Below are 23779 nucleotides of genomic sequence, written 5' to 3' on the forward strand. Positions count from 1 at the left end.
TAATGAAGTTCTTTGAGTATAATCCAGGTTTAACTCTGTATTAACCACAGTCCGTAAATATTAATATGATTATTTTATATTTTATAACGGGTGAAACTGTACATTATCAAGTTTACAAGAAAATGTACAGTGTACAGTGATGCATTTGTCTGAACGAGTTTTAAGTACAATGAAAATAAAAAGAATATACAGGTGAGTCTTAAATAAATGTAAATATTTTCAGGCCTGGTAAATGTCGATAAAAGAAATATGTTTGCTCTTTACCGTTTTTCAATTAAATAAAAAATAACCGAGTTATTTTACTTTGAAAATTTCCGAAAAAAATGATTTTTTGCTAAAATTTTGAGAACCACTGGATCTTTTCTGGATATTTTTTCTTGTAAATTTAATCTATTGAATCGTATTGAATCCGATACACTAGAAATATAAGCTAGCAGCATATAAATGAATCATAATAGAGAAGCTAGTAGAATGGTACAGCGTAATGCAGCCGTGTTAGGTTTCCCTCAGGTTTAAATATTTCAATCAATCGGATTGCAATATCCAGAAACGGCGCTTTCGTCATTTTATAGCAGTAGCATTATTCGCTATTTTACTACCTCAAAATGAGAGAAAGCAATAAAATTTGCAATCCGATATTTGGCGAAGTGGAATTTATCCAAACCATAGTCTGGTTTTGATTAACCCGTTTGTAGTCAAATGCTTGGATACCTAACGGTATCGAGTTTATAGTTTAGTAACAATAATTACTTTTTGAAATGGCGTTCGCAGGTTTGGGACTAGAAATTAAACAACCTTTTTTTGAAATTGCCGACGTTTCGACGTGTATTTTCGTCTTCATTAAGGCCATTTTCCGTTAAAAGGTTCTTGTGTCAGTAATAAGTAATCAAAAAACTTATGCCGATAGTATGGGTATGGGGATAAGCTAGTTGATTACTTCGATAATTTTGATGATAAAATAAAAAATAGGGTGCTGCATATTCAAAAAACATATGTTATATTCATCACACTTTTTTGAAGAACCCTGTATATTTATAAATAATTTCAAATTTTGTATCTTAATATTCTCTAAAACTTGAAAATGTTTAGAAAATGAACTTTAGTCTAGTCACCCTGTAAATAGAAACTATGTTCTATTTTTAAGAATGAAGTATGCATCAGCAGCGTAACAAATAAAAAATGTAATATGTGGCGGATTCATCTCTCCAAAAAATCTATATGGGTATTGCGCCACTGCAAGAAAATCTAGAAAATAAAATAGTTATTTTTTGTAAACACTTCTGCGTTAACCCCAAACGGAAACTACTTGTCAGAAGTTAGGTTTACTGATATACAAATTTGCCTAACGAACAAAAAAAATAAAAAAAACGAAAAAAGAACAAAAAAGCGATAGCCTCTAAAAGAAAAACAAACGAGGCCTTTTGATTTTGTATCATTTATTTTTATTAGATTTTATCATGCATCTGTAGATGATAGTAATGTATGGCAATCGCTTCTTTGATTTTAAAGAACATAACATAAATAAACATAACATACGTAAAAATTAAAAATAATCATAGAGAAAGTTTGGGGCTTTTTGGTTTTACCTTATTAAGTAATTGTTATCAGATAGTAATTGTTAATTTTGAAGTTTAACTTGATATAATGTCATTTTAACAGAACATGAACGGTTTTTGTAGACGTATCTGTTTTAAAAAACTAAAATGTAAAAAAAGATAAATTTTCCGAAACGTTAAGCATTTTTTTGTTCGTTAGGCAAATTTGTATATCTGTAAACCTAACTTCTGACAAGTAGTTTCCGTTTGGGATTAACGCAGAAGTGTTTACATAAAATAACTATTTTATTTTGTAGATTTTCTTGCAGTGGCGAAATACCCATATAGGATTTTTTGGAAAGCATAGCAAATTATCACTCCAGTTAAAAGTAATGTTGTTCTAAAGAGAAATGTGTCGTCATTGGACAATTCGACTATGCCTAATGACTTTCACTCATGAAAGAGTTTCTCAGTATTTACTAATCCTTTCTTTAACATAATACTCACCGGTACGAAAAACGGAACCCTTAAAATTTTGATATATTTTAAAGTTTAATATTTTTTGTTCTAGTGGGCCGATTTTTATGATTTTTGAAATAATATACAGGTTGTTAATTTGTTTATTACTCGCGGCAAGAGCTTTATGGTTGAAATATGGCAACCTCGGCCCGCTCGTCGATAGACGACGCGACGGGACGAGTCGGCAGAAAACCCTATAAGTGCATGCGTTCTTAATAGGCAGTGTTGCCATTCTGTTCCCCTATAATTAACTGTCCAGTTAACAACCTGTATAGCTAAATTATTTGATTTTTAAGTATCTCTTTCTAAATTAAAAATGAAAGTTCCCATCTGTTAATTATATGAGGGAAAACAAAATGTTGATATTTTGTTGCTAGTTTGGTTAGCTGGAAACACCCTGTGGAATATATTTACAAAGCAAAGAATTTAAAAATTGCGTTTGCTTGTGGTCCTAGTTAACAGACATAATAAGGTGTGGTCCCGAAGCAGGCCTTCTTGACATAAGAGTTGCTTCGTTTCTTCTTACAGACTGTCCACTTACATGTAAGTTCCTTATAGGTTCCTTAATTCATTATAAATTTGAAAAGCTGACAAAGGGCGATTTCTTAGCGATACGCTTACATTTACATAATTAATAAAATTAAAAGTTATTTAGTCATTATAAGTTGATCGTCTCGATTCGAAGTTCTCATACGAAGGTTCTAGCGACGTCTAGCATATGAAAAATATGCAAGCCACTGCAATATGAAAGCCACTATAGCGGATACTACTTCTGGACTAAAAACTATCTCTGCTAGAGTAACTTCCCAACAGCCACCAAACAATAATACTATTATTTTTCAATAATAGTGACATTACATAAATCATAAACACTATATCATAGGTCTGTTGACTGGCACTTTTCGTTCCAAACTTTCACTAAAATAACAGCATTTTGAGTTTCCTCGTATAATTGGCAGGTGGAAACTTTAATTTTTAATTTAAAAATAGATGCTTTAATTTAGAAATAAGGTGCCCGGTGGCGTAGAGGTACAGGCTCTCGTCTACCAATCTCAAGGTAGTGAGTTCGAATCCCACACCCGGCATTTCATCAGTCGACTATTTTTATTAAAATAAAAATAGTTTAGATACCTAGGTCGACTCCAAGGACTGTATATATTCTAAAGGACTGTTCGGTCGCGTCAAAACGCCGCAGTCGTAGTCACCGTGGTTGCTTACGTCACGCAGGGACCAGCGCTCCACAGTGCGGCGGATGGTTAATCTAGCGGGACAAAATCTCAGGAGCGATGTTTGACACCATATAGTTAAATTTATTTATTAACAACTTAATTTATTAATAAATACATAAATACAAGATAATAAAACTCGTACATATTCGTACATGACACACAAAAACCGTACTGTAAGCTATCGCCTTTGCTATTGCCAAATAAATAAAATTATGATATCAGGTGAAATACTTACCAAAAACTCTTTAGCAGTTATTTTTTAATTACTTTGTAATCTTGTGACATCCAGTATATTTTATTTTAAAAAATTCTATTTTAATTTGAAAATAAATAAGATAAATATTTTAATTTTAGTTTTAACACTCGATAATAATTGTAAATTCATATATAGTAAGTATCTAAGACAATTTTTTAAACTTTTATTATAACTAGTAATAATCATTTAGATTTATTAGAAATTATCAGAAAGTAAAAAAAGCTTTAGCATATTGTCATGCTTTATTTAACATCTTTGGATGTTTTTGCCTTGAGGAAAATTGCCGAACAGACTATTGGTGTCATTCATTAGCTGCCCATACAAGGAAAGTCCCGGTCTTCAGACTTGGCCTTGAGGCCGGGCCTTTAACCCAAAATACCATAGGTTTGCGTGAAAGGCAAAGTCCGTCGATATATTTCCGCTTTGGTAATTTGGGTGAAAGACCCGGCCACAAGGTCAAGTCCGAAGGCCGGGCCTTTCCGTCTATGGGCAGCTATTAATTTTTTAAACTCAGTGCCTTTCGATAGAGTTAAGGTTTCAACAATTACAGCAGCATTCTTACTCCCACTAACCCTAAAGCTCATAGTACTTGCAAAACCCAATTCTTCTTTTGCACGCTCTTCAATTAACCCTTTAACTTGACGAATGAAATGAAACTTTTCGGCATTCATCTGTTAAGCTTGAACTCCCTGTGACTGTGACTACTTGTGTTGGTAACTATTGGTAGGTAACTCAAAAGATCTACATCATTCAATATATTGATATTTGAAAAAAAAAGTGAAAGTTTAACATCTGCAGAACAAAGACACGAAGGATTTTAACAAATAATAGACGTACAGTAGTAAAGTACATACCTTTGGCAATCGTTAACATAATTTGGCTTTGGAATAAAATGTATAAGCACTTGTAAATATTTTGTTTTCGTATGATCTCTGCCTTGCTGAGCAGAAAACGACCAAATTTGGTTGATAAAAAAGTATTAAAATACAAAGAATATTCATGCATTTTTATATCAATTGGAATGTCTACTATTTATTCTTATCAGTACAAATTATTGGCTCATCTCTAACCAAACGGTTTTGTCCCGCTATATTTATCTTCCACCGCATTGTGCGCTCGTCCGTCAAACGCAAAAATAACTGTCATTGTCTAGATTCTTTAGCGCCAACTTCAACTCGTCCCTAGATGACGTAAAAAAACTGACAGTGCAGGAAGATAGGAATCGAACTATCCTTACCTCTATAGTATCCTTGGGTCGACTCAGCCTTAAATGAGTACTTGGGATTCACAATCCTGAGGTAATAATAATAGGCGGTTCAAGCGTAGTGCTAGCCACATCACCTTCCTTGTATACCGAACGGCTGTATGGCAAGCTGTACCTAGCTACTCCCAAGGCGTGAAACGCTATATACGGGAGCTATTATTATTATTATAATAGGTGCTAAAAAGTCAAATAATATAGCTACAAATTGCTTAAACGATCATCAAAATCGGTCTACAATATAACACATTATATAAAACTCAAACTCAAACCAAAATATTAAGGTGCCCGTTGTATTATTTCTTCTCGTATTTACTTTTTAGAATTCCTTTTATTAGGTTTATAAGTAGGTACCTCTTTTCTTAATAATCTTTCTTAACCATTATTCCAGTTTACATTGTGATCTGGAAAACCCCCCAGTCTTTCCAAAATATCTATCGCTCTTTAAAGAAATTGTCGGGACGTATCAAGGACTCTTCAATATTAAATTTCCCTGCCATTTTCCGTGAGGGCCATTTGCTCGACTAAGTTTCCATTTAAAATGCGACTTTTCTTTTTCGGTCGCTCCAGTAGAAAAGGCGATAGGCAAACGGTCTCCCTAGTTTCAGTCTCAAGAATGGATGTTTTTACTGATAATACTCGTTTGTTCCTGTCGAAAGCCTTCGGGTTATCGGAATGTTATTGGAAAAGTTGCTCGACTTATAATAAGTTTATTTGAAAGTTTTTTTAGTATGTTTATCTTATGGTTAAACAAGTTTTAATTTACAATCTGGCTAAATTACCACCGGTGCACAGTGGAACGTTTATACGAGGACAGAGAGACCTTGTGATATTTTAGAAAATATATACTTATATTTGCATTTATGACAATAAATCATTTTTATACTAGAAGACATAATAATGTATATGTTACAGCAAAAGTTGGAAATCAGTCATTGTTAACAATTACTAGTAAAAGCTCATTATTCACTGATTATTAAAAACTACGCCAATAAAAGTTCAACAGGTTTTTTTGAAACCAACTTTTACTAGTGAATTCTAGAATTCCCTGGACGCTAGCAGTGAGTTTGAAAGACTCAGTTAGCGCAGTTGCAACAAGTTGTAAAACACAAGGATAAATAAGGATAAAGTTGAATAATAACCCATATAGGGATAACATTAAAGCGGGCTAAACGTTTGGCAACGTTGTCAGACATCTGGCGTAAATTCGCTTTTTTTTGTGGTTATGTATAAGTATTGAATGAAAGAAATTTTCTGTGAAAAATTCAGATAAATTAGGCACTCGCAAGAATGTAGTAGTGCTTGTTTTTCATTTTTGCAATATAATGAATCATAGTAAAAGTTAAGCGTGCAAGAGAAAAAGATATTAAGGAATATAGTAACTATGAATTTATTAAACATTTTGATATGCTTGAAGTAGCGGGTTTGAAAAAACAAATAATTCCAGTTGAAGAAAATTCGGGCCAACTATATTTTGTGCACGATGAAGACCTTTATTAAAAAAAACTTGTACCAATAAGTAGATAATCTTATGTTTATTAATGTTTTTTTAAATTGTTTCACTGAACCAAAAGTCGACATAAATATAATGAAAAGTTCATTAATATAATGAATTAAATCATTAATTTTGAGAATCGATGAACGATTTCATTGGCACAATGAAAAGTAATTCATTAACTCTATGAACTTCAAGTTCATTAAATCAATGAACAGTGTTCATTAATTTGAAGAACACATTCATTGGTACAATGAACAGATTTCATTAATATAATGTACCTAAATCCTTATATTAATGAACCGTAATGATAATATTAGTGAAATTTATTTCATTGTATTAATGAACCGTTATCATTAATACAATGAAATAATTTCATAACCTATTTAGTTATACATTTAAAAGTCGACACTATTAGTAACTCTTGTTACATCGTATAATCGATGATGAAGATCGCTGTCATTGATATGAAATGTCATTGATAGTCATTTCCCAGCCAACTACCTGAAATAATTTTACTATAAATAGATTTCCATTTGAACAAGCCCTTAGCTACAAAGGTAACAAAATTACTAATAGTGCCGACTTACTTACGAGCACAGTAAATTTTTCCATTAGGGATTATTAATAAAAAACAAGTGCAATAAACTAATAATAATTTATTAAACTCGATATAGCATATACAAATTAAAAAATAAAAAAAATCGAATCGACAAAGAGAATAGTAATATTATAATAAGAAAATTAATATACCAGTCGATATCCTGAGGGATTTCTATAAAAAGACCATTTCTTCATTGTATTAGCTGTATCTTTAGACTTGATAACGTCTAGACGAATTTGCAACAGGCTTTCCACGTTGCATCAAGTGGATCTGATGTTAAATTGTCGAATTTGAGGGCTTGAAGGCAGGTCTCAACATCTTCTTCCGGTTCTAAAAGACGTATATCAAAATAATTAAAATACCAAATATTAAAAGAACATTCGAATTTACCATAATCAATTCCATACCTCGACTTGTTACTATGTTTTTCTTCTTTTTGTTTTTTATCTTCTGAAACATATTTGGAAACCACTGTTTTAATGAATACCCACGCCAGAGATCTCACACAGCGGAATTTGATTTGACAACACAACAAATTAACTACAATACGATAGGACTTTTATTTAAAATATTTAAAATATTGAAGAGAACACTTACCGCTCTAATGAAACTAAAGCCTGACTGAATAACTCAACCACACAGACGTTATTAAAGTGCCAAAGTAACCGATCAACATAGCGGACATTTAAGCCCTAATATTTTATTCATGATATTAATAACCGCGTACATTAATATAATGTAGTGTGTTTGTTGTATTAATAACATTGTTCATTGTCACAATGTACAACTCAGTAATCAATGATTTAGTACATTAATATAATGAATATGTGTTTATTAAAGTTTCAGCACTAAATTAAAGAACGCGTTCATTGGGACAATGAACGCGTTCATTATATTAATGAAAATCTTACATTAATTTAATAACCAGATTTTCATTATATTGATGAAATTAGATTCATAGTATTAATAAATCGGACATCGATCTATGATTAACAAATCATTATATTAATGAATAAAATCATTGTCCCAATGAAACAACAGTTAATAATCAATGTTCATTAATATTATGAACAATATTTTTTTCAGTGTTTGTATGCTTTAAAATGTTTACTATGTTCCCTCTTTTAATATTTAGAAGGTTAGTCGTTATTTTCTATAATTTTAATAAATATACTGAAGAAGTAAATTGCAGTTTTAAGATATGTGGATCAGCTTGAATATTGAGGTGATCCAATATTCTTAAAAGTTTTATTTGTTCTAACTTCCACCAACATTCTTCCTCACCACACTCGCCCTATACAATAGAATGACTTTTACTGGCAACCTTTAGTAAATAATGTTACTTTCACTAGTGCATGTTAGAAATTACAGGAAAAGTCGACAAATCTCTTTAAAATACCATATTCACTGGTCCAATGCGTAATTACTAGCATTTCCTAGTAAATGTTAACAATCACTGAATTTCCGACTTTCACTGTAACATATATATTTATTTATTTCTATTTACAAAATTAATTTTTCTAAACGGCCAAACATAGATATTATAAACTTCAAATCTCAATTTTCCATTGTTAATGAATTTTTCATAAATTTCACTTAAAATAAATATAAATAAAACCAGGTACCTGAAATGTACCTGAATATGCTCCTCACAAATTAAAGTTTTTCTAAACATGAGGGTGTGGCACAAAATAAACTTGTACATATATCTTAAACATCTTAATTATTGAGATACAGAGTGGTAAACTTTTCTAAAAACCTTTTTTTTATTATACTAACTCTGATAAAAATAAAACACTAAATCACCACAATACACCAAAACACGTTTGCTTTTACACTGGATGCGCGTTTCGTTAACCATGTTAGCATCATCAGCAGATGATCAAAATTATAGGTTATTAATGGAATATTTAAAAAAGATACGTGTGCTCCTCTGACTTTTATCTTTTGATATCAAAATTGTGTAGGCCGTTTAATGCTAATTAATAGTTCTCTTAATATTTTGTCGAATTCAGCCTCCTGACGAGATAAACGCAATTTTATTAATGACAATAAATAAATTTAAAATAAAAATAAAACTATAAGAAATTACATATTTTACTATTATATATTACATTATTAACTTTCAGCAATTTCAAATCAAAAATAATGGTATTTAAGATAATTACAAAAAAACTAATTTTAAAAAGTTTTGGCATCCTGTAACTCTAAAATTATGCATTTCCGTACCCATGTTTTGATAACGAATAAATGAGTACTAATTTAAAACTTTCGCAAATTATTAATGATATTAAATTTTTTTAATGGTTGCTATTAGATTTGGATCAAGGCAAATTAATAAAATTGCGTTTATCTCATCCAAGAGGCTGAAATCGACAGAATATCAAGAGACAACTTTTAATCGGCCTAAAACTGTTTACACTATTTCGCTAACAAGAGAAAAAAGTCAGTGTCGTACATGCTTATTTTAGAAAAATATTCCAGTGATAACCCATATGCACGTCCCTGCTGACGACTTTTTTAGCTTTAAAATATTTCGCATTTATAGCAACTTTTACGCTCAAAATTTCATTCGAAATGCTAAAATTACTTGGAAGAAAATTATAATAAATCGAAAAAAGATTAAGACTTTAACACCCTGTAGCTACGAAGCAAAGTAGAATCGAACCTATGTTGATATGAAAAATAAATATTATTTTTACGTGAAGAATCTCCCTAGGAAAGATGGCACATGTTTTTTGAAACACCCTGTATATATTTACTACCAGAAATCAACAGAAGAATCAAGTTAGCAAGGAGTACCTATTGAAGAAACTCAAATCATATTCAAATCAAGAATGCCACTTTATCTAAAAAAAAAGCAGTCAACCAATGTGTACTACCAGTCATCACCTATGCATGCGAAACCTGGACACTTAAAACGGACATTATAAGAAAACTGCAGGTCAACACTCAATGGAACGAAATATGCTGGGAATAATCAAAAAAGACCGTAAAAGAATAGAGTGGATACGACAAAAGACCAAGGTAATAAATGTTATCTACAGAATCAAATCCCTTAAGTGGCAATGAAGACTAAGGCAATTGAGACCAAGTAGAAGACCAAACCTGAGATGGGACTATGACATTAGGGCATTAGCAGGGACACTTGGACCCGCATGGCCAACAATGGGACCAACTACAAAGAGAGTTTCTAAATATGTGAGGGAGGCTACAAAACACCATAATGGGAAATGGTTGAATAAGTTAAAAAAAATGGTGATGATTGCGTTTCGTTCTATGCAGATAAATGAATATATTTATTTAAATAAATAAAGCTACCATACAGCCTAACTTTTGAATCCGATATTCATTCGTCAATCACCGGTCAGGCACACTTGCCATTGAGCCACGACCGGCCACATTTGTATTTAGACTGTATGTTTCTGTTTATACAGATTTTAATATATTTAAATAACGCCGTAACAATCTTCGGACTACCACGGGGTTTCCAACAGGACACTGTCCCGTCAACGAACCTGTAGGCTGAAGCTGAGGAACAACGGCGAATGCAGATTCTGTGGGGAAAATGGGGAAATACCGAAACACCTTACATACATACCGCCATTACTCGCTGACGAGTATTTGACACACATCAGAAGATGGTCACGCAAGGCGTTTTCTTTCATGATCTTTTCTGTGACTGAAAAGCCCGATACGTGATGTTATCTGTCTACCGCACTCCAGACATTCAAAAATCTCATTGCTGTGTTGCCTCTTTACTTTTTGGTTGTCGCTCTTAACTGACTTTACAATTCTTCTCCATTCCGTTCTATTGTCAGTTGCCTCTTCCCACTCATTCTGCTTGTTAATTCCCTTTAAGTTTTCGTGGAAAATATCCTTGAACCTTTTGAGTTGTCCACCCGGCCTCCTCTTACCGTCTACAAGCTCACCGTAAAGCAGAGATTTTGGTATGCGGTTTTATCATGAGTGCGCTCACTTATCACTGAGTGCGCCGAGTCGATGACTCACTGAATGCACCGATGTCGAGGATGGAGAGCTGGCCTCTGTGGAGCCGTCTCGGATACTGGCTTTTGTTAAAGTCCTGATACTGTATGATGAATCATAACTGGTTATAACTCAAGAAAGAAGAACACACAATAGATCTGTAGGGTCGCGGCGACTAACTCCCATCCTAAACATTTTACAATATATTTAAAATAATCACGTAACCAATTTAACGTTGTGACCTAGAAAAGAAAAGTTGCACTAACAATTCCACTCTCGGTGGCCTTGTTTTCAGGAATCCTTTTGATTATTCATAGAAATAAAAAGTGTTTCGTTCTATCATCTCCTCAGCTTGGAATTGATTATTATGCAACTAGGTCGAGAATCTCCCCTATTTATTTAATAAGAGAAATAATGAGAATTCTTCTGCAGGCGAAAAGCTTTGTGCTTGTACGCTCAAAAGGCAAAATTGCTTTTCTTCCCAAGAAAAAAATCCGAAATTTATGGAAGAAAATATTAATTTAGTTATTAAGTTTTTACACGTTTGATTATGGATAATTTTATACTATAAAGTTAACAAAACTGGGTGCTTTTCAAATTAGGCTCATCCCTATAACTGCTTTATATTTTCAGACGAATAAACGAGATTTGGTAAGTTAGTATATAACATAAATAAGGATTGATTGACGTATTCAAATAGTTTCCTTTACTTCCTGTTTCACCGGATATGATTACAACTATTGATTTTTAAATGGTGCTTTCGGTATTTCTTTCTTTATTTGATAGAAAATGACATTCTGCATAGAATGACTACAATATCTTCAATAGTTATCAATAATTAATAATTAAAGACAACGGAAGTCTTCTTGTGGTCTAAATGCAGTGTGCCAACTTTTTTTTACTAATAGAATTTTTATGATCTCTGCATTTTAACCCAGAGTAGTAATTGGAAGTGAAATTTATAAAGTTGGTCATTTTGGTCCAGTCCACGAGTCTGTCCTAGGAGCATTTTAATAGTGCATATTAAAGGCCGTATTATTATATGGCTCACGTACATAAAATTAATGAATGGTTAATTTATGCAGAGAATTTAATTAGTCATAAGGAGGTTATGGATAGTTTTCCCAGTGGCTATAACTGTTATTTTTACCACTGTTTTGGGGTTTAAGCTTAAAGAAAGTAATAAAAAACCAAATCAAACCAAACCGAACCAAACAAAACAAAAACTAAAAAACAAAACAAACCGAGTCAAACCTAACCAACCAACCAACTTTTTACTATATTTCCCTATGGGTTTAAGTAATTCACTGATTAAGCCGATCCACCTTCCATTTCGAGTATATTTTTATTTATTACTGTAATTGTAACCATCAAACCTACTTTGATCAGATAAATGCATTTACAGTAAAGTAAATGGTGAAACATTATATACCGGGTGTATCTCAAAAGTGGATCACCCCTATAACTTTTTAATTTTTGCAGTTAAAAAAACGAGATTTGGTATGTTAGTATATGGCATAAATTAGGATTGATTGACGTATTCAATTGTTTTCGGTCACTTCCTGTTTCACCGGAAATGACTAAAACTTTTGATTTTTAAATGGCACCCTCGGTATTTTTTTACTTTATTCGATAGAAAATGGCATCTGAATAGTAAACTTTTGACATTTTCGCGTATGGTTTATTTGAAATTATAACTTGCGGTTCGTAATGAAAATTTGACAAGAAATACCAAATGTGTGGTATCAAATTATTGGTAAAAAAACTTTTTCCGAATATGCTAATGAGCCACCCTCGTTCCATTCGAAAAAATTGAGATATGATTAAAAATACGATTTGGGCATTCTCTAACTGGCCAGGACAAGATACTAAAAACATTAGACGATCAAATATATTTTTCCAAGGCTCCTTGATTAAGAATTAGTGTTTTTAGCATAGCCGTGGCACTCTAGATTCAATTTTAAAATACTATTTTTACGATCTCTTTTTAGCCATTTTATTCATAAAGTAAAAAAAATACCGAGGGTGCCATTTAAAAATCAAAAGTTGTAGTCATTTCCAGTAAAACAGGAAGTGACAAGAAACAATCGAATACGTCAATCAATCCTAATTTGTGTCATATATTAACATACTAGATTTCGTTTTTTTATCTGAATAAATAATAAAGTTATAGGGGTGAACCTCTTTTGAGACGCACCCGGTAGATAGAAATTATTTTTCGAAGTGAAACTTCTCTACGTGCGATGGGATTAACAATTCAAGGTTGTGACACACGAGAGGTGTCAGGAAAAGTGGTAACGATCAGAGGTTAAGACGGCGCGTTGCGTCGTAACTCGGGCGCTCAGTGAACTAGGACGCTGAAACTCAGAATGTAGATGGGACTGGAGGAAAAAAATAGCAATCTGGTAATTACCAATCCATTCCTAATTAATTGATATTGATTATATTAATAAAGGTTCTGGATTAAAAGTGCCACAAATAAATGATATTAAATTTTGCCAACGACCTAATATCGTAGGAATCAGGCCCATTAAATACCAATTTACAGAAAGTCAAATTCGATTAATCCAGAAATCGTTGACAATAGTAAAAAATGGAAAGTCATTAAAAGCGTTGAGGGTTCTATACATATCCTCCTCATGGCTCATTTATCTTTCTGCGTTCATTAACTAAACCCGTTATCTTGTGTACGCCCGCCCCTGTATGGCAACGATCCTTAATTCCCCCCATCAAACTGCACGTCTGTGGGGCAGACGTAAATTCAATGGGACAGGAACCATCGACGTATAAATTTCACTCCATCTTACCGTACCCCATTTCCAAGTTATATTCGAATTTGTTGCCTGTGTGTATGCTTTAAAGTAGCCAAAATCGCATGTTACTACTAGGATTACATCTTTGAAAATACTTTCGAATATACTAGGTGTTTAAAAAAACATGTGCTATCTCCCGTGGGGAGATTCCTCGTGTAAACATAATATTTGTTTTTCATATCAACATAGGTCTGATTCTCCTCTGTTTTGTAGCTACAGGGTGTTTAGGTCTTAATATTTTTTCGATTTATTATAACATCGATTCCTCATCAAAAAATATTAAAAAAGTTTCCATAAATATGGGTTCGGAAATGCATAATTTTAGAGTTACAGGATGTTAAAACTTTTTAAAATTAGGTTTTTTGTAATTATCTTAAATACCATTATTTTTTTATTCGAAATTGCTGTGGGTTCAACTAAAAGTAATAATAGCTAATAGTAATAATATTTAATAATAAATTAGGTAAACTATATAATTTAGTATTATTTTTTTTAATTTTATTAATTGTGATTAATAAAATTGCGTTTATCCCATCAGGGAGGCCGAATTCGACAAAATATCAAGAGATAACTTTTAATTGGTATTAAACGGCCTTCACAAATTTGAATCAAAAGAAAAAAATCGGTGGCGCAAACGTTTTTATTTTGAGAAATATTCCAGTGATATCTCATATGCACATCCCTCATGAATTTATCGACACTTTTTAAGTATTACAATATGTAGCACTTTAGTAACTTTTACCCTCAAAATTTCATTCGAATCACTAAAAGACATTGGAAGAAAATTATAATAAATCGAAAAATTATTAAAACTTTTAACACCCTGTAGCTACGAAACAAAGCAGAATCGGACCTATGTTGATATGAAAAATAAATCTTATTTTTACGTGGGAAATCTCCCGACGAGAGATGGCACATGTTTTTTGAAACATCCTGTATATACATATCAACTCTAATTAATTCGTAAATTCAGTTTATTATAAACTCTAGTATTTGACATATTATAAAGGGTTAATGGTTAGCAAATCGAAACTAAACTAATGTCACTAAAAAACCTATTGGCTTTTACCTTTTTTAACTACACTCATGCAGATACAAAAAAAAAACGCAAGATAGAAAATTGTTGCGTTTTAAAAGTGTTATATAATTTTCATTTTAAACCAATTTTCATGATTCATTTAGCAAATTGTGTATAAATATATCAACTTCAATTCCTAAACTTAGTTTTTTTATAAACTTATACAGTGTACGAATGGTTGTTTTTATCCTAATTTTAAAACACCCCGTGCGATAATTTTGTGAGTAAATTTTGCTAAATCATAATTTTTCGGTTAGAACAGATTAGAACCATGTCTCCTGGGCATTTTGTTTTTTTGGCACATGCCTGTTTAATTTTCAAGAACGAGACAAGCTTACCACCAGCACTTCGCAATTTTTCTATTGTCATTAATTTTTGCTATTTTTTTCTAATAATAATTTGTGGTTGTGTTAACTATTTTGGCAATGTCATATTATCACCTTATTGGAACTTTATATTGAAACTTAAAATAACGTTAAAAAGTTACAATACAGTTTTAGATTTAATAAACATTAATAGAATTAACGATATTAAAAACATAACTGGTAACAACTAAATATAAAAATAGAAAAAGCTTATACAAAATATCCTAATACTTTATCACTGCCATTTTATATCTAAAATTGAATGGGGAACATCATCGACCATGCTAACTTGACGCCGTTTTTATCGATCATTCAGTACTTTTTCAAATATTAATTAAGTTGTTGCAATTGTAAATCCATAAATTTTTATTTGTTTCTTCCTATCTGTAAGTCTGTAAAATATTTATATTTTTACATACAGACTTTGTTCGGAGCTTTGTGTTCATTCTAATTAATAAACATATTTATTCTTTTATATTTTTTGCCGTTCAATATACATTTTATATTTTAATTCGGCTTGCTACAATTATAATTATAATTTACAAAAATTAGTTAATAAAGGTTTAGAACATTGAATCCTTCTGTTAAAACCACAAAGCAGGGTCGCCACAATATATTTAATTTAATGAGCTTTAGCTCAACTGGCAACAAAATTTAAATAAATCTACATTTTAATGATGCTGTGAAAAACAACAAAGGTTTATTTCAAATTAGTTGTGAGAGTGTTTGCCACAACGACATTTTAATATACAATAAGGTAATCACCATATTTTATTCAGCGTAATTTTGTTAAAATAAAATAGTATACAAAGAAGTAATATAATAATAATTAAGTTTCATAGAATGTATAAGTATTCATTAATGAAACGTAAAAGTATCTATTAATAGAAAATAAATAAGTTTATGGTAATTAGTAAACTATGTATGACAGGGAGACGCAATGTCTCCAAAGCTATTTACAGCAAAATTAGAAGAAATCGCAAAGGATTAAAAATAGATGGAGAATATCTTAACCATCTAAGATTCGTTGATGACATAGTCCTAATTGCCAATAGTTCTGAAGAACTTTTTTTTTGATGAGGTGGGAAAAAAATCTTGCATAGACACCTTCAATACCAACGATATTGTATGATATTTGGTAGTGTCGGATTCTTACCGACTAAAAAAACCTTCCTCCTTTTGTTTTGCCTTCTATGTACCGGTAACCGCTCTCGCATTTCTTCAGTGCATTAGGCTGTCTAAAGAAGATGTTCTTTTTTTTTGGTCTCTACCATTGTGCTCTTGACTAGACTTTCCATCGTGTTAGAAATATTAAATGTAAGTTCTGTGCGTATTTGGAATTGATGTCTTTGTTGACTCCATCGGAAACAGTAGTATAGGGTATGTCCAACGTCATCCACTGTTCTACAGTATTTACACAGATCAGTACTAGATCTTTTCCATTTGTAGAGATACTGTCTAAAACACCCGTGTAATGAAAGTGCTTGCGTTAAATAATATTCCACTTCACCTTTCGAGTTTAGCCATGTCTCAATGTCTCGGATAAGCTTGTGTATCCGTTGTCCCATTTTTGCTGCCAGCGCTTCATCTTTTGCAATACCCACATAAACTTCAAGCCTTTCTATTATTTGGTTGTGATAAATATTAAATAAAATAAATTTTCAATAAAGGGAATGAGCTCTTACAACATCTCTCATACAGTTTGGCATAGATTCAATCAAGTTTGATATTGTTGTACAAGAGGTTGGGGCTCTTTGTCTAGTACGAATCCTTTGTTTTAGCTCATCCCATAAATGTTCTATCGTGTTTAAGTCTGGACTGCATGCTGGCCATTCCATAACCTGAAAACCGACTTCTGAAATGTAATCGTGTACGATTCTTGATGTGTGTGCTCTCGCATTGTCATGCATGAAAGTGAATTCGCTTCCAATGTAGTCGACGTAAGGTACCACATGAACTGCTAAAATCTCCTCAATATACCTAGCACCAGTTAAACCTCCACTCCCGTGCCGACGGTCGTCCCAACGGATAAAAACTGGGTCGGTTCGCGAAGTCATAGAAATTGTACCCCAGATCATGCAGAAACCACCTCTATAAGCAATCCGCTTCTCAATGCATCATTCTGCGAATCGCTAATCTGGACTCTGGAACACTTTTCTTCTTCCGTCGCTACCATAGAGGCATATCCTGGTCTCATCTGAGAATAAAACACATTCCCATTGTTCAAGTGGCCAATTCAGATGTTCCGTGCAAAAGGCAGGCGTGTTTGACGATGAGCTGGGGTATGTTTTGAACCAATTGCGGGTGTTTTGGGGGTCATGTTACTTTCCTTCAATCTTCGTCTTTCTGTCCTCTGACTAACAGTCACTCCTCGTGTTTCACGGAGCTGTTGTTGCACCTGAATAGCATTAAGATGCCGATGTCTTAATATTGTTGACACAATAAAGCGGTCATCACGATCCGTTGTATATCTCTTTCCACCAGTTCCAGGTCGTATACGAAAGGATCGAGTCTCCTCATATCGTTCACATACTCTTCGAAACGCTCCGCGTGTCATATGCAGTTGCCAAGCTACAGCTCTCTGTTTAAGTCCATTTTCAATTAAAGCGATTACTTTGGCAGCTTTTTTCCGAGATGTATGCATTAAATTGAAAAACACTAATCAAACAATGAAACACAACAAATGAAACAATGAAAGAACAATGTGCAAATTTCGATTACAAAGTAACAGTAAAGTAGTAATTGCAATATTTGATAAGTTTTTTATTCTTATTGTCACCACAACACAAATGCTTTTCATTTGTTTACCCGTTGCTACGCAATATAAACGATAAGTACTTTGGATAAATTTACACTCATATTAAAGCATGTTAAATTGTCTTTGAAACAGCTCATATTTTTTCTTGGTCTGATAAATAGATTCTAAAAGACACAGTTGAAGTCAAAAGTTTACAATGGGCCGATTTCTATGCACGCAAGTTTATATATTTGGGACAACTAATACACAGCTCTACTACCAGAAATCAACAGAAGAATTAAGTTAGCGTGGAGTACTTATGGGAGAAACTCAATCATCTAAAGAAGAAAACACTCGACCAATGTGTACTACGAGTCATGACATAGGCATGCGAAACATGGACACTTAAAACGGACATCATAAGAAAACTACTAGGTCGCATAACGCTCAATGGAACGAAATATGGTGGGAATAACCAAGAGAGACCGTAAAATAACAGAGTAGATACGACAAAAGACCCAGGTAATCGATGTCATCCACAGAGTCAAATCCCTCAAATGGCAATGGGCAGGACACCTGGCAAGAAGAACTGACAACAAATGGATTACAAAAATTACAGTATGGTACCCACGAAGAATTAAGAGACCTAGAGGAAGACCGAATCTGAGATGGGACCATAATATTAGGAAATTAGCAGGGATAACTTGGGCCCACAAAGCCAACAGTAGACAACAATGGGCCCAAATACAAAGAGAGTATGTGAGAGAGGCTACCCCATAATTGAAAATGGTTGAATTAGAAAACATGAATTAGTAAACATAACTAGCCGCATAGAGAAAGCAAGAGCCATTTTCATTAGAATAGGAAATCTGTTTATGCGTAGAAATCTTCATTTACAAACCCAAGACTACTTAAATGCTATGTCTGCTCTGTGCTCGTGTATAGTGCCGAATACTGGACATTAACAGAAGCGTCCACAAAGAATGTCAAAGCCTTTGAGATACCTACGAATTCTTAGAATCTCCTGAATAGACCACGTATCAGACAGTTTAAGGAATGCTTCAAAAGTAGAACTAAATAGTAGACACTAATAAATAACGAAAATTATAATATCTAAAACACATAATGAGGAACCAAAAAAGATATGGTCTCCTTCAGTTGATAACCTGGGGAAAGGTCTTAGAGAGAAGGACTTGGAAGGCGCAAAATCTCCTGGTTGAAAAACCTTAGAACTTTTTTGTTTTCTCTATCTGCACGAGGATGATTTAGAGTAGCAGTCAGTAAAGTTCGAACAGCTTTGCTTATCGCCAACATCCAGAAGGGATAGGCAGGTACACTCAAAAAAAGATATCCAAAAAATTATGCGATTGCCAAAAATTTGTATGTAGACGCTTTTTTGATGAGTAGTTGCACCGTGTCGATATTATGTTTTTCTCAGAAAATCCTTGCATAGCACTTTAAATTAGATAGTTAAATGATCACACATATCCGGATTAAAATAAATTTCCTCCTATTGTTTCTTGAATTGTTTCGAAAGTTAGTTAAGATAATGGCGAATATAAAATAAGTTTTCTGGAACGTGCGTGTCTCGAGGCCATATGTGATATACGATTCCGAGACAAAGAGCATTTCATATGTAAATAGTTATTATATCTACATATAGCAGAAAGAGCGGAGTTCTACAGCTGGTTTATTTTGTGTGTAATATATATGGGCGTAGGCATATGGTAAATTTTAGAGAATATCCATTTGCGTAGTCTTTCGTATAATAAAACAATAATCATAAAATGTGTTTAAAGTTTTACCATTTATCTCCATAATTATGACGGAGAGATATTTCAGACCAAAAATATATAGGCTAAAAAAGTGTAGATAAATTAAAATACCAGTATTATACAGGGAGTAAATGAATAAGAGAAAAAAATCAAGCGGTGATTGATTCTTTAAAAAGAAAAGGAGGTTTTCAATTTTTTTTTCATTTGGGGCACCATTACAAAGTTCAAAATAGTCAAAATAATTTAAAAAAGGCGTCCATTCTTCTCAAAGACTCAATTGGTTTATAAATTCAAAAGGAGGAAAAAGCTGAGACTTGAGTCTTTTCTTCTTTTGAAGTAAAAAAAATAGCCACAAAATAAGAAAAAAAAAGGGCAAAATACATTCTATGTCAGTGCGACATTTTGGCAAATATGCTGTTTTGTATTAGACAATGATATGGGCCATTGACAAAGAGCTATACAGGGTGTTTCAAAAAACATGTGTCATCTCTCGTGGGGAGATTCTTCACGTAAAAATAAGATCAACATAGGTCCGATTATACTTTGTTTCGTAGTTATAGGGTGTTAAAGTTTTAATATTTTTTCGATTTATTATAATTTTCTTCCAAGTACTTTTAGCGTTTCAAATGAAATTCTGAGGGTAAAAGTTACTCTAAATGACACATATTTTAAAGCTAAAAAAATGTCGATATATTCACCAGGGACGTGCATATGGGTTATCACTGGAAATATTTTCCTAAAAAATGCATGTACGCCACTGACTTTTTGCTGTTGTTAGCGAAATAGTGTAAGCAGTTTAATGCCAATTAAAAGTTGTCTCTTCATAGTTTGCCGTTTTTTGCCTCCGTGATGAGATAAACGCAATTTTATAAATAATTTGTCTTGATTCAAATCTAATAACAACAACCTTTAAAAAAATAATATAATTAACTTGCGAACATTTTAAATAAGTACTCATTGATTCCTCATCAAGAAATATGAAAAAACGTTCCTATAAACATGGGTATGGAAATGCGTAGTTTTAGAGTTACAGGATGTTAAAACTTTTTAAAATTAGGATTTTTGCAATTATTTTAAATTCCATTATTTTGATATTTGAAATTGCTCTAGGTTTTACTAATAGTAATAATAACTAATAGTAATAATATTTAATAATAAATTAGGTGAAATATAAAATTTATTAGTTTTATTTTTATTTTAATTTTAATAATTATGATTAATAAAATTGGGTTTATGTCATCAAGGAGGCCGAATTCGACAAAATACCAAGATATAACTTTTAATTGGCATTAAACGACCTACGCAATTTTGATATCAAATGACAAAAAGTCAGTGGCGCACATACTTTTTTTTAAAAATATTTCAATGATAACCCATATGCACGTCCCTGATGAATTTATCGACACATTTTAGCATTAAAATATGTAGCACTTATAGTATCTTTGACCCTCAAAATTTCATTAGAATCACTAAAAGTACTTGGAAGAAAATTATAATAAATCGAAGATTATTAAGACTTTAACACCCTGTAGCTATGAAACAAAGCAGAATCGGACCTAAGCAGAATCACGACATATGGCACATGGTTTTTGAAACACCCTGTATGTAGGATTCAGTCTCCAAGTTTTTAGGCTTTTTGAATAGGATAGGAGTGAAGAATATAGCCTTATGATCAGAAGAGAGCCACAATTATAGTTCTAAAAAAGTAGCAGTAGAACAACCTCAAAAATATAATCTGTTTTGATCCCTTTAGTTTAAATAAACCTACAAAATACAATATCATCGACATTTTCCAAAAGATTTACATTTTAAATAAAAATGTTTAATTCTTTTAGTTTATGTTCGGTGCCCAGAGAGTTGTTTTAATCACGAATAAAGTTTATATGCCATCTCGAATATGGTATTAAAAACTGAATTAGCTGTAAAATAAAGACATCACACGATAGGTAAGTAATAATAGATTTTACTACGGTAGAGAGATAAGGCCAAAAGGATATAGTTTAAAAATATTTAGATTAAAAGTTAATTAACTAACTTTTAATGTATAAAATTCGTTAAGTGTTTGTAAATTATTGAAATTATTATTAATAAAATATTTTGTTTTATTTATGTTGTGTTTTCTTTATTTCTGTAAAATATTAAAACTTTTTTATGTGTACATAGGTAAGTTTTATTGGTAAATATCATAATAATAAATGTAGGAAGTTTCTTGAAGTTTGAAAGTAATAAGAAAAAGGAAGTTCTTTTTTATAGAGATTTTGTATGTGTTTTTTTTTGTTTTGAAACACATAAGCTCGATTAAATTTTTTTCAGTTTTATACAGTTTTTTTTCGTAATATTTTGTAGTACCTGATCATTTATCTCTTAATTAAATATATTAATTTCCTGCTTTCCAATTGTATCAACCTATTTCTTCGTCAAATAAAATAAACTACTTTGAAATTAAAATGACAGACACATTTATCACTGTCAAGGATTTTGACAGACTATAGCCACTAAAATTTTAAATCTATTAATTTCTCGCTGTGTACCAACTTATTTCCTTATAAATCAAAATAAACTAGTTAAAGAATTAAAATGACAGACGCATCTATCACTGTCGAGGATTTCCTCGGTGAACAGACTTATATTATCTTTTTTGTGCAATCTTAATTTATAAAGGTGTTATACCATTGAAATGAAAAAAGGAATATATTATAATATACTCCGTTTTCGACTTGCTCAGTTGTGAATATGCTAATTCTAACTGGAGTTCTACTAGTCTCGCTTTGAACCTAGATAATTTAATTTAACTGCTAAAACTCTGGCTTTTTATGCTTTTTGTATTCCAGATTAAGTTATCTATTCAATTTCTGGCAGGTGTAGGTACTCTCTGATAATATAGTGAAAATTAAATAAATTGTGTTTTTTTTGTAATAACTAAAATTGTATTGACAAAAAGTAATTAATAGTTATTTTTTATACAAGACAATAAAATGGTATTTTATCGTCGACCGGAAAGATTAATTCAATTAATAATTAATTGCGGGAGAAAATTTTTTTATTGTCGTGTATTTTTTTCCATAGCGAGTTACTTTTTAAAAAATATTCAGAAATTATTATTTCAAAGAATTTATTACGAGTAGAAAAAATATTGTGCTGGGTTGGCGTTGGTTTCTATGTAATTTGACAAATAAATGAAGCTGTCTCTTTAGTTGTCAGTTTTGAGTCAATATTTTTAATTCTCTTTCGTGTCGATTGCTGATTGAATTGGAGCCAGAAATGGCTCAAAACGAAATAAGTAAATTACCAACAGATATTCAGGCTGAGGCGACAAACGCCATATCCAAACTACTTCCATTTAAATCCCGAATAACTTATGAAAAGGAATACAAAAATTTTCAAAAATTGAAGCAATTAAAAAACGTGCGAGAAGAAATAAAGTTTTTAACCTATCCTCGCTGTTTTTAACCTATCCTACCCTTGCGGTTAAAGTACTATTTTATCTACTATTTTTGATAGATATAAGGCAATTTTAACAGTTGCTATAGAAAAAGAAACATTTATTTAATTTATCTAAAAAAATGTCATTGTCAGAGTGTTATTCGTACAATTACTTATTTTATCCAGTAAATTAGGTCTCTGGTTAAATGTTTACATATATTGTAATAGGTATTGGTCGAAATAACAGATCCCTGTGGGACCACACATTCAAATCTCTGTGCAGCCCATATTCATTTATTCTGATAATCGGAAACATTTGTGTTAATTAATTTTTAAACAGATTCAGTAGCGTATCTCGTCTGAGAGTACCATTTTCCAAATTTGGGCATTCTTTGTGGTAAAATGTCACAAATGAAGGTTCATAGGTTAGAATGTAAAATGTTTAGGAGGGAGTTACTCACCGCGACCTTACAGGTCTATTGTGTTCCCCTTTCTTGATGAGACTGTATGATGAGTTATAACGAGTTATAACTCATCATACAGTCTCTAACAATAGCCAGTATCTGAGACGGCTCTACAGAGGCCAGCTCTCCATCCTCGACATCAGCCGCACCAAAGTTCATGGCACAAACGGTCATCGTCTCGGCGCACGAAAATCCGAAGATTGTTTTTACTTAAATCAAGGAAAATCTTTGATTTTTC

At 32.1% G+C, this 23779-nt stretch overlaps 1 protein-coding gene across 1 annotated transcript in view; it reads right to left on the reverse strand.

Moving 5' to 3' along the window:
- LOC115888295 (calexcitin-1) overlaps positions 1-23779 on the reverse strand; it is a 233935-nt gene that overhangs the window by 148667 nt on the left and 61489 nt on the right. The gene's annotated exons all lie outside the window — the stretch shown is intronic.

This window comes from Sitophilus oryzae, unplaced genomic scaffold (assembly GCF_002938485.1).
Source record: "Sitophilus oryzae breed Bouriz unplaced genomic scaffold, Soryzae_2.0 scaffold_706_pilon_pilon, whole genome shotgun sequence".
Classification (NCBI taxonomy): Eukaryota; Metazoa; Arthropoda; class Insecta; order Coleoptera; family Curculionidae; genus Sitophilus; species Sitophilus oryzae.